This window comes from Miscanthus floridulus, chromosome 5 (genome assembly GCF_019320115.1).
Source record: "Miscanthus floridulus cultivar M001 chromosome 5, ASM1932011v1, whole genome shotgun sequence".
NCBI lineage: Eukaryota > Viridiplantae > Streptophyta > Magnoliopsida > Poales > Poaceae > Miscanthus > Miscanthus floridulus.
The window spans coordinates 122,914,156-122,924,286 of NC_089584.1; the positions used below are offsets into that span (position 1 = coordinate 122,914,156).

Consider the following 10,131-nt stretch of genomic DNA (forward strand, 5'->3'; position numbering starts at 1 on the left):
AATGAAAGTGCGGTAAAACTTGTAAACAATCTGGTTCAACACTCTCGCACCAAGCACATAGATATCTGTCATCACTTTCTTAGAGATCATGTTGCAAAGAATGATATATCATTAGAAGGTGTAAGGACCAAGGATCAATTGGCGGATATCTTTACTAAACCGCTAGATGAGGTGACTTTTTGTCGATTGAGGAATGAGCTCAATGTGCTTGATTTTAGTAACTTCACTAAAAAATGAGCTTGTGTTGTCCCTTGCATTGCATTGTAATATACAACATGTTTACTTTATGGTAATGCTCTTAGGGCTTGTCTAACATGGTTAAGATAACCGCCGAAAAGCGAGTGAAGAAGCTTAACCTTGGATCAAACTTGATAAGCAACTAGATTTATTTTCAAGTATTGCATTGCATATGCATGAATGTTGCTTTGTCGTTTATCTTCAATTGCCCTCTTATTGCCTATTTTCTTAAAAAGAATTATAGCCTAAGGCAAAATATTTTGAAAAATTTGAGGGTTTGAGAGGTCACTCACATCAGTCCCAATTGATGTTTATTTGGATCTCATTGAAGTTGGGACTTGATTAGGAACAGGCAGCACGAAGAACTTTGAAGATTTGCTAGAAAAAGAGTGACCGGACGCTGCACCGGACTCTGATGTCCAGCATCCGGTCAGTTCACATGAGGTGAACCTACTACGACGGAGTGACCGAACTCTGTTGTTCAGTGTCCGGTCAGATGGTGGTTCAACATCCGATCGATCGAAGACGAAGGAGATAGGTTGCACCAGACTCTGGCTGCATCCGGTCAATGGTGATCGTACGCGTCCAGTCGTGATTCCAGGGGTTTTGGACCTCTCTAGAATCGACCGGACTCTGGGTGGCAGCGTTCGGTCGTTGCCACCGGAGCGTCCGGTCAGTTGAAATCGTGCGGGTTCAGGACTTCTTCTCCGTTTCCTTTTCTGTCTCATCAGGGGACTTCTTATAACCCAATCCGCCACACCGTTTGACCTAATCTTCATCCCGCACCGCAGTGACATCGCTGTTGCGCCCTAGTCGCCGACTCATCAAGCTCACCATGCCACCCAGCTCCTGAGCCGCGCCGCCCAGCTCCCGAGCCATGCCACCCTGCTCTCGCGCCCTCGCCGCTGTGCCCGTGCACAGCCACTCCAGTGCGCCGCCTCCAGCCCACACCATCCATGCCCGTGCCTTCTTTGCATCATCGTGCCCTGCGCCAGTGCCACCGCCGTGTCCTACGCCAGCGTCGTTGCCATGCCCATGCTCTGCTTTAGCGCCGCCGTCGTGCCTTCACCGAAGCCGTGCCACAGCACCAGTCGCTCGTAGCTCAACAGTGCCACCAGAGCCTTCTCTTGCGCCTACTTCACCGATCTAGTGCTCACTACCTCACTGGAATCCCAACCCTAGCCGATCCGGTGGTTCCTCGATTCGTTCCTCTTCTCATCGATTCACCGGTTCATCAGGTAGCAAGCCCTCGTTTCTAATTTCGTATCTATTGCTTGCTTCTTAGGGTTTCGTATCTCTAGATATGTTGTAATTATTTATAAATCTAATCTATTCTAACAAGCAGCGAGTCCATGTTTCTAAGGTCGCATTGGCAGTTGTCAGTCAACTCGGGGCCAAGCTTGCGAGTACAGATCGAGGCCAAGCCTCGAAAGTGATAGTTGACAGTTGATCTTTATCAGCGACAGTTATTCTTTTTAGATCCATCAGATGGCTCATGTCAAGAATGTTGGAGGAGGTCCCGGTGATGAGGATCTGAGGCCCCCGCCTCGCTAGCCTGCAGATACAAAAGGCAAGGCAACGAAGAAGCTAGCAACAAAGAAGCGCAAATACCCTGATGCAGATACAGCGAGAGTAGCCGCAGTTGTAGAAGCCATAGAGCGCACAAAGAGAGGTGGTGCTCGGAGTGGTGTTGTTATTGCAGATCAGCTTTCTCCATCTACGAGTGCTGCACTTGAGCAGGTTGAGCGCCGTCTTAGTGGTCTAGCTGGGATTGTCATGGTTGGAGGACGGTGTGTGGCTATTGATGAGAGTTAGCCTTAGGGGGAGTCACAGCAGTAGCCACAAGTCAGCAGAGCAGACTCTGGAGGGAGAGTAGGCCGAGGAGACAGAGCAGGCACCTCAGCCACAGCTTCGCCACTCTGGTCGTACCTATGCTCTAGTCAGACCAATGTCAGAGACACAGCGGAGGGGTTCACGTCCACCGCCTAGACCACAGGGTGCCTCTAATGACTCACTTGGATTTGAGAGCCGCCACGGCCAAGCAGGTGCAGCAGCTTAGATTTGTAGACTTTGAGCAGTGGTTCCCGCCGAAGAGGGATGACCAAGCTTTAGAGGGTTTCTACACACCACTGCAGGAATATTTTTATAATACATATCTTAACAGTGGGGCAATATTTAGATCTCAGAGGGTGTGCAACATTGAGTCCATTGTAGCAGCAGCTGGAGAGCATATTTGCCCTTACCTAGCTTACCTGCTAGGGCTGACAGATTTACTTGGACGGATAGGCTTATATGTTCCATCTTGGGTCCGTCAATTCTATGCTACACTCTGGATTGACCCATAGCACAGATTCATTCACTTTGCTTTCAGAGGCAGAGATTATAGGCTAATGAGCTCTAGGGTCAGAGAGATTCTCAGGCTTCAGGAGTAGCCAATTTGGCTTCATGAGGTTTGCAATGGACAGACAGCGTCTCCTAGATACCCTCATGGTGGTATGGTGCCCCCTACAGATTTAGTTCGCCATTGCTTCACAGAGCCTTTCGGTGAGGGGTCGAGCAGGACACCCAGTAAACTCACTCCTACTGCTAGAGTGCTTGATGCTAGTATGAGAAGGACACTGCTTCCGAGGATAGGATATCATGAGGGCTTAACACGCATACAGCTATGGCTATTGAACTCTCTGATGCAGCAGACTGTGTTTGACATTTGAGATCTTCTTCTATCAGAGATGGATGGTACTATTGCAGAGGGGTTCAGGGGTCACAGGCAGCTACCATATGCTCACTGGATTACATTCTTAATCCACAGGGCAGTTACTGTGAGGCCACCTGAGATGCTGGTAGAGTATAGTGGTGCTACTACAGAGTTCCCTGCATACAACATGACTTAGATGATCTACCATAGTGTAGTAAGGACTCCTAGCCAGCCGCACCATTGTCTAGAGGTGCCAGAGACTGCAGCCCAGCAAGATGAGACCATTAGGGGTATAGCAGCTACAGAGGAGGAACAACTTGATGCTCAGCAGGAGGGGATGGTCGAGAGCGACACCAGTGACAGCTCAGATGATGACTACCGTGATATCCCTCAGATGCCTCCACGATGACATGACCATGAGGCCGGTAGCTCTAGTTTAGCTCCACCTGCACTATAGATAGACCCCACTCTACTTGCCATACTTGAGCGGATGAGGCAGGATCAGGCTCGCCATGCTCAAGAGACCGCTGCTACATTTGCATAGTTTCAAACTCGGTAGAATGAGTTCCAGCGACAGCAGCAGGTGATCTAGCAGTAGCAGGCTATACAGCAGCAGCAGTAGGCCATGCATCAGCAGCTACTTGGGTTTATGCAGCATGTTGTGATAGCTATTGGGGCTCCACCACCATAGCCTTCACCCAAGCTTGGTCAGCCTACCACCACTTCTATGACTCTAGCTTTACAGCCCAGTGGGCTTCAGAGTTAGGGACCGCTAGCGCCATAGTTTCCTTCACCTATAGAACAGGTGTCCTAGTGGTTTGTATCACTAGTGCTAGCCCTGCAATTCACTCCTCTTCATATGGGCTTTACTCCGCCTCAGAGTTCGTCAGTGCTCACCCTAGTTTTCAGGAGCCTTCGTCCTTCATTCAGTGAGTTGATAGGGTAGCTGACTCCGCTAGAGCTACATGTCCTAGGTCCTTCCGTAGTTGCACCTATTACCGGGACTACAGAGACGCTCTCTTCTTCAGTTGCATCATTAGAGCCGCCCGCTACAGTCATACCTGCAGAGTCTTAGGCCGCACCTGTCCCTGATCTGACCCAGACCGCTTCAGCATCGCTTTCAGCTACAGAGGGTTAGATTGCTCAGAGCTCAGGATCAGATGATGATGGCACATGGTTCCAGCTCGCTCCTCGCACCTCAGCGCCTGACTCGTCCGCTGCAGCCCCATCGACCAACCCTTATGTTTTGGTGTTTGACGCCAAAGGGGGAGAGGGATCGAGTATGCTAGTCTTAGGGGGAGCGATACTTTTAGGGGGAGCCTATCTATTAGCTTATAGCTTATCTATTACATTTGCAGTTTTATGTGTGATACATTATGCATTCATGTCTACTATTATGCATTGAACTACTTAAGTGTGATCGTAATTGTGATATTAATGTGATCGTGATATTTATGTGATATGTGACATGTGTGCTCTATACTTTGAATTATTTATATGTCATATCACTTGTGTTATGCTCATTTGCTTTGCTTCTGTGTTTAACTCCGATGCAAATGAGCTTTATTACTTGTACTCATGCTTATTTCATACCTTTAGAGTACATTATGTTGGCTTAGGTCATATAAGCTTGCCTAACTCTTTTGTTCTTATTAACAAAAGCTTATATGATCCAAGCATGTTAAAACCTTAACTCTTTCATATACTCGAGGTGGTATTGCCATCAATCACCAAAAATAGGAGATTAAAAGCATCTAGGCACCTAGTTGGGTTTCGGTGATTAATAACTATACGTGATTACTGTGACTAACGTGTGTTTTGCAGAGGCAATTAAGTTAGGTCACGGTAATGGAGATCGTTTGGGCTATCATGGTGGTCATGCCCCTACGATGGAAATTGTTTCTGTTTTCAAAGGATGGACGACAAGGTTAAGGATGGACTAGTTCTAAGTGTCGTTTGGTGTTGAGGAAACACTTAGAGTAGTTTAGGACTTTGTTTTTCCTTTGGTCGTACTATTAAGGGGGGTATGAACGGGTAGCTTGACCTAGATGAGTCTAGTGGGTTAGGTGTGGTGCACATTTGCTAAATCTAGCACTAGGTAGCTCCTAAAAAGCCCCTAGATCTATTGGAGCAAACTTTATTCATGTATGATCGAGAGTTGGAAGTGAATGGAGGGTTAAATGTTGACCGGACGCTGGTTCCGGAGTGACCGGACGCTGGCGTAGAGTCCGGTCAGTTCATTTGATCAAGGTGATTTCATCTAGTGCGACCGGACGCTGGATCCCAGCGTCCGGTCGACTCCAGTAAGGTTCTAGAGAGGGAAAATCATGACCGGACACTATCCACCGTCTGGTCACAACTTAAACACTAGATGTTCGGGGAGAACTGATCGGAGCATCCGGTCAACATGATCAAAGCGTCCGGTCACCCCGTAGAGGCACATAACGGTTCGTTTTTCAACCAAGGTTATAAATACTTCCTCCATTCATGTGAGGGGGTACTTTTGCTCATTCCAACAGCTGAGAAACACCTTTGAGAGTGCTAAGAAGAGCAAGGTCCTAGTGAGGTGATTGAGATTTGCGAATCCCAAAGAGAGCCCTTATTAGTGAAAGCAAGAGTAGCAAAGTGTGCATCCACCCTTCTCATTAGGCTTGTCATGATCAAGTGAGAGTTCATGCTTGTTACTCTTGGTGATCGCCATCACCTAGATGGCTTAGTGGTGATTGGGAGCTTGGTGATCATCCGGCGGAGCTTCTGGATGACCAACTCAAGTTGTGAGCGGTTGTGGGTGATTCACCGTGACGGAGTGTCGAAGAATCAACCCGTAGAGAGCACTTGATCCTTGCGCGGATCAAGGGAGAGCTACACCCTTGCGCGGGTGCTCCAACGAGGACTAGTGGGGAGTGGTGACTCTCCGATACCTCGGCAAAACATCGTCGCGTTCCTTCTTCTCTCTTTACTTTGAGCATTTACTTTGAGCAATTCAATTCATGTCATTTACATTCATAGAATTGCCATGCTAGAGTAGGATTGGAATATAGGTTGCAAAACTTTTGTGCGGTAGATCAATAGAAACACTTTCTAGGCATAAGAGGTTAATTAGGCTAACCGTAGGACTTAATTATTGCAAAGAAATTTAGAATTAGCTCAATTCACCCCCCCCCTCTTGGGCATCTTGATCCTTTCATGGGGTTTGTCTCCCCGGTGTACTTGGTGATGTTGGTGGGCGGTCGGAAGCGTTGTGGGAACGGCGCTGTCAGGATACACCAGTCAAAGGCCCGTGGTCCTAGGCCCTCAGGGCTAGGACTTCGATCGTCCGGTCGGCGACCGTATCTGGGGCATGTTTCACCGCTCCCCTCATTGGTTCAGCCAGGATCCATGTCGCCTGCTCTCACTGCTGCTCGGTGGACGTCGTCATCATGCTAGGCGCGATGCCAGTTGCTAACGACGCTACGAGCATCCTGGTATGGACCGAGCCGCTCGTGTACCGGCGGTCGGTGTAGAGCAGGCGCCATGTTGGACCGAGGCGCAGCTGCTGCCTCCCGAGCCGCACTTGGCGGCTATAGCGGCGAGCAGATGGAGCGATCCGTCTAGCGCGTCCCTGCTCCCCCGGTGGGGAGAGAGAGCGCATGTCAGAGTCGTGATGCGGAGCTTTCCGCTTGTTGTATGGCGGCGGCTTCTACTAGAACTCGGTGGTTCCGATAGACCGCCCGCTCCTAGGGGTCGACGGGCTCGGGAACGCTGCGCAGAAGCATTGCTGCAACAGCGATGTTTTGGCTAGCTCGAGCGAACTGTGGGAGGTCGTTCCCCTCGTTCATGATGTCATGTTGGACCTGGCGGGCGTGGCCCCGGGCGCCGCGCGCTGGGTTATGCGCATAGGGCGCAACGTGCTGCACCGAGCGTGCCGGCGCAGGCGGCAGCTGGCTCTGCAGCCGTTGTCATAGTTCCTCGGCGTGCCCTTGCGCAAACGTGAGGGCCCCCACACGTGGGTCCAGAGGGGTGTGAGTTTGCGCAGATTCCGCAACGACCAGCGGCTGCCCCAGAGCGTCCACCATAGCGCACTCTCGGGATGGATGGTTGCTAGGTGCCACGTCGCCGATGCTAGAGCCGTCGCTTTCACCCTCGTCATCCGAGAGTTCGTGGAGAGTGGTAGGAGCATAGCTCTCCATTCTCACAAATTAGGATGTGAGGCGGGATGGCGACCGCGTCCCTTGGAGCCCCCTAGCGCACGCGTTCGCGGGGGACGCGAGGCCGTAGGGGAATCGATCGTATGGTGTTCGTGGTGTGGTTAATACGGTCCCTCTGGATAATCGGCAGGAGATAGTAAATAGAGAGTAAATAACAGTATGCATATCACTCACAACGGGGTTTGAGCAGAGAGTTTGCTCAGAATGAAGCGCAGATGTCGCGTTGTTGAAGTTGTCGTGCGTCCCAAAGCCGATGGAGGGCGCCCCTCCGACGGGCGCCAGAATGAGTGCCTCATCGTGGAGATGTAGTATGCCGAGCCAGTCAGCAATGAAGTCCAGGCTTCCAAAGAGGAAGGCCTGGGACGGCTCGAAGACGGGTGGAACCCACATCCCAACCGGTGGGAGTGTAGGAAACTCAAGTGAGCCGAAGCGAATCGTATCGCCTGAGCCCGCCATGGTGAAGGTGGTGGAAAAGTGGGTCATCCGATGACCAAAAAGTGTTGAACGTACAGTGTCTTCCCCACGGACAGCGCCAACTGTCGGTGTAGAAAGTGACCAATAAGTAAATATTTGTAGTTTTGTCGTACGTTGTGATCAGAGGTGGCCTAGCACTCAATGACACATGGTTTATACTGGTTCAGGCAACGTGCCCTATGTTCAGTTTAAGTCGGTTGGTGACTTTATTTCTGAGCCCAGGTGCTCCAAGTTTGCAGTGAGGTTACAAACGAGAAGGAGAAAGATGGGGAGTACAAGAGGTCCGGTCGGAAGGGCCGAGAGCGACAGGAGCTCCGCTATGAGCTAAGTGTTAAAGCGTGTGCTTGAGGTGTGGTGGTTCTATGGTTGTGAACTAGTGAACTTGATCGATCTAATGACTCTGGAATGACTTGGATGAACCTGGATTAACTGGGTCTCTTGAGAGAGAGTGCATCTCCTTTTATAGATGAAGGGGATGGCCTTACAAGTGAGAGGGAGAGAGTATGTATGCTTATAAACCTTGCTGCCCATGCCGGCAGGTACAGGATGATGGTAGGTGCCCACAACACTGTTGGATGTCGAATGGACGTGGGAGGTTGCGTCGTTTTGTTCGGGTATGGCAGATGTCGGTACCTGCTATACTGTTGATGCTCAGAGACATGTGAGGGGTTTCACCATGTTCACTCGGTACGGTAAATACCGGCGTCCACAACACTGTCGATGCCCAGAGGCATGTGGGGGGAGCCTTACCGTATGGGAGTTAATGGCGCCCACAATACTGTAGAAAAAATGTCGGCGCTTACAACACTGTTTGTGTCAGGGAGGTTGCAGAGTACTGTTTCTGCAGGTGTACAGGGTACGGTCCCTGATATCATGGTTTGACTTGTGTGCCTTGCTTTTGCTTTCTCCGTTCGTTCCCTGGTCCTTTCCGAGCGGGCGTCCCCGGTCGGTTGGTCCTAGTCGGCTCTGATTGTGCCAGTCGAAGAAGAGCAGTGAGCAGGGTTTTTGCGTACCCCGGTCGGAGACGCGGGGTCGGAGTCGGAAGTAGTGTCTCGGCCAGGCCTTCCGGTCGGAGAGGCCGTCCGGAGGCGGGCTGGAGATCGAAGTGAGTGCTCCGGTCGGAGAGGAGGACCGGAGTCGAAAAGCGGGCGCCGTTCCTCCTTGGCCAGGCCTTCCGGTCGGTGATTGGATCGTCCTTCTGGCCTATTGTTCTGATACTTGGGCCGGCCCATGAGTTACGCGTTGTCTGCTTGGGCCGAGCCTTTGTTGGAAAGCCGGTCCGCGAGGGACCCCGGTTTATGAACCCGACACCTACTACCACCAGCGGAACTATAACAGAGATATTTTTTATTAAATAGATCAATCTGCAGTTTTCTCTGTTCAGTCTCCAACAGTACCTCATGATTTCTCTGTTTTATTTTTCAGTATGTCAGTCTAGTAGCACCTCAACTCTCTTTTCATTTCCAGACCAATGGTAACCTGGTAACATGTTAATGAGTTTGAAAGTGCTATCAGATTTTTTTTTCTTTCATCATTTTGCTTCCCCAATGAATTGAGAAATGCCTAATCTTTACATCACTAGCTAATATGTCTGTAATCTTGGCGATTAGAAGAGAGGCACGTTGGGTTGTAACTACGATATATTTATGTCTTCTTTCGGAAAGATGGGAATTTTCAGGATTGGGGTTTCTAAAGATGAGTAAGAAAATGCCACTGTTACCTCTAGATGTGTTAGTCTAGAGAAACTGCAGTGCAGTGCTGAAATAAGCTTATTTTGCTTTCCATTTTACCTCCCCACCATGTTACAATCAACTTGTATAACTGCTTGTAATGTGTTGCCTTAATACAAACAAATATTCCACTTCTCATGGAACACTTTTAGCTTTGATACTTCACTTGCTTTGCAATATTCTTAAGCTGACTGCCATTTCAGGACTCAGGTGTTGAGCAAATGGGAATTGTATCACACGTCCTCAATGAAGGCCTATGGCATGAAGCAGGCAAGACAAAGCGCGGTTGTAAGAAAGTTATGGTGCTTTATATGACCACTACGATGTGCTTTATAAGAAAAATAACAGGGATTAAGTTAAACTAGCAAATAGGACTATGTACTACTAACTTGTTCAAATCAGAGAAAGAAGTGTTATTTTACTCAAAGTGGCTATATGTAATATCACAATGCAATAGCTTTTTGTATATTTTCCTTTTTATATATGATCATACATTTATATAATTCTATGTTTGATTGCCAAGAACATTTGTTGAGTAAACTGTCCAGAGAAGAAATTCTAGATTGCAGCATTATAAACTGCTGATTTGCGCTGGGTTTAGTGTGGCCGTGGTAGATGTGTACCTCCACATCCATATCAGGTTCTGGGACGGAAGAGTCGAAGTGTGCCTGCTGACTCATTGGTGGGGAAAATCCATGAGGGATGGGATTAACTAACACTCGGCGATTTAAGTGTTTCTATGAGAGTGCAATTTAAACCCGTGAACAGCAAATAGTGGTGTATGGTTTATCCTTTTCTTTTCAATAAT

General features: G+C 49.1%; 1 long non-coding RNA gene across 1 annotated transcript in view; it reads left to right on the forward strand.

Annotated features, from left to right (window-relative positions):
- Positions 1-9,848, forward strand: part of LOC136453373 (uncharacterized) — a 50,342-nt gene extending 40,494 nt beyond the window's left edge. Inside the window, exon 2 of the long non-coding RNA XR_010759019.1 lies at positions 9,019-9,848. This is a non-coding gene — a long non-coding RNA (uncharacterized lncRNA). The remainder of the gene's footprint in view (positions 1-9,018) is intronic.
- The last annotated feature ends 283 nt before the right edge of the window (positions 9,849-10,131 follow it).